Source organism: Enhydra lutris, unplaced genomic scaffold, assembly GCF_002288905.1.
Source record: "Enhydra lutris kenyoni isolate GAN:26980312 unplaced genomic scaffold, ASM228890v2 scaffoldscaffold57, whole genome shotgun sequence".
NCBI lineage: Eukaryota > Metazoa > Chordata > Mammalia > Carnivora > Mustelidae > Enhydra > Enhydra lutris.
The window spans coordinates 11,593,364-11,595,938 of NW_019154141.1; positions in this window are offsets into that span (position 1 = coordinate 11,593,364).

Sequence of the window (2,575 nt, forward strand, 5' to 3'; positions counted from 1 at the left end):
CTGAAATGCCCCGCACTGCCGATTTTCCCCTAGCACCATGGACTGACGAAGGCTCCCAGACTTGGCTGATGCCATTTGGGGTTATACTCGGCCTCCTCCCACATGAGGCGTGGGTCCCTACTGCCCCGGAAGATTCGGCAGCCCTCTGATGTCTGAGGCCCCAGGAGGATTCCAGCTAGGCCCAGGGGTACCCTGTGGGAGGTGGGTAGAGGTTTGCTCACTCCATCTTCCTTCCCCAAGCAATTGGACCAGCGTAGGCTTCAGCTGTCTCTTACCACTGTTGGCAGACCTGCTGAGGTGCTGATCCCGCCCAGCAGCCTATTAAGGTTAGAACTGAACGTGACAAGTGCAACAAGGCTGTGGTGGCCATATTCAGTGCTCCCTTTCCCAGAGCTGCTCAGCCCTCGGAGACCAGCTTGTGAATGCATTGCACACCCCCCAGGGGCAAAGAAAGGCTCAGCTAGGAGGTGTCTGGCTGCAGAGTGGGGGCTGGGGCAGGAGGGGAAGGCAGAAGGCAGCTGCCTCCCCAGGTGCCTGGGACCTGGCTAGAGGAGGAATAGGAAAGGTACAACACCTTACAGTGCTCTGCCACCCCCGGTCGGTGAGAAAATGACTTCACGAATGCCTGTGACCTTCTGGACAGAGTGCTGGACATGTAACACCATCTGGGTGGAACACTCTGATTCCAGGCCCAGAGAGGTCAAGGGATCTGATGAGGGTCACAGAGGCCGGCGTTGGGCGGCCGGCAGCTGAGCCTCTGAGCAGCCCTGGGGTCGCACTGAGGCTCAGCCTCCTTAATGGGACCTCCTGCCTGGTGTTTCTTTGATCAAGTTAGCTTCATGATGCCTACGTCAAAAGACCTGATAAGTGGAGGGCAGTGAAAGTCCTTTGCAAACCGTAAAGTTCCAAAGAATTACTTTCTCTCCTGTTGAATTTGATGCAAAAACATGGGAGGATAGCCAGACTGGTAGGTGTGCAAAAAAGGTGGGCCAGGCTTTCTGGTGCCCTGGTCCTGCCCCACCTCCTACCTCCCACCTCCCCATCCATGTCTCCCTCCTCTGGCCTCCCCTTCCCAGGCTTTGTGGCTCTAAGCAGCCTTAGGAGGCCTCCTGGGGGCGCCTGGCTGGCCCAGTCGGTGGAGTATGCAGCAGCTGGTGAATTCAAGCCCCACACTGGGCTTAGAGCTTATTTAAAAAAAAAAAAAAAAAAAAAAAAAAAAAGGAAGAAAAGAAAAAGAAAAACGAAGAATAAGGCCTACTTTCCCCAGGACCTGACTTCACTGTTAGGCCATTCCTGGGGCTCGCAGAGCCCAGGAAACAGCGGGAGCCCGGCCACCGGGAGCCCAGCCCTGCGCCCAGGCGGGCGGACCGCCTCCCTTCCGACCGGCAGGTGGCAGCACCCGCCCGGGTTGGGGTCGGACCTCCGCGGCGGGTGCTCGCGGAGCGGACCTAACTTTACCCCGGTCGCGCTCCCGCCTCAGATTCCCGGCCCAGCGGCTGCGGCGGGAACGCGGACGCGCCGCCTGGCCCCGGGCGCTAATTAAAAAGCTGTGCTGCTCGCCGCGTCCTCTTTGCAGGAGCTGCGGGCCCCGCGTCCTCCTGGCGCCGCGGGGCGGAGGGATGTGTCCCCCATCCCACCCCGCGAGGGGGACCGGCCCGAGACCCTGGCCTCCTACCCTTCAGCCGCGTGCTCGGGCCCCCGCGCTCCATTCCCGGACTCTAGGCCTTACCCACCCCGCGGAGCCGCAAAGACGCCTGCCACGGTGCGTGGAAAGGGGACAGGCGAGGCCCCTAAAACCGCCCCCATCCCCAGGCTGGGGCTGGCCCCAGGATAACCAGCAGAGCTTTCCAGTTTACAAAGCACATTCACGCAGTCATCTTGAAATCTGCCAACTCGGTGAAGGAGTGAAGGAAGCAGGGCTAGAGTTCATGGTTGAGCAAATTATGGTTGAGCACCCGGCCCAGGTAACCAACAGGCACAATCACCAAACTTCTGGACTCCCACTACCTGCGCTGCCTCGTTACTTACACCTTGACTCTGTGCCTAGGAGTTAACTGCCAACTCATCTTCAGATGTCCAGTCTCTCCCTTTCCTTGGGGAGGTTGAAGGGAGGGGCAGGGGCAGGTTCCCGACACTCCATTATGAGCCTTCTTGGCAAGACCCTGGATGGGAGAGGGATAGCCATGTCTGCTAAGTGACCCTAGTTCTCACAAAGGCACCTTAGGTCAGGAGGAACCAGGGGCAGGAGAGGGAATGGGGTGGCAGTGATGACCCAAGGCCTTGGGGCCACACCGAGGCTGGCTGGAGAGACCCCCAGAGGTGGCAGAAGAGAAGGAGCACAATGAAAGGGGTAGTGAGGCACTATGGGCTGCTTTCCTGCTTCTTCCCAAGGGAGGTGGTGGTGGCTTCTCTTTCTCGCCCACAGAGCTGAGGCTACACCCAGCTGGGGCCCAAAGAGCCTCCTCCCTTTGCTTCCCACCCGCCCCTCCCCATCGCTCAGATTCCAATACAATTTCCAGCTAACCAGCATGTCGATAGAACAAGTCGGGCATCCGGATTGCTGGCCAATTACAGG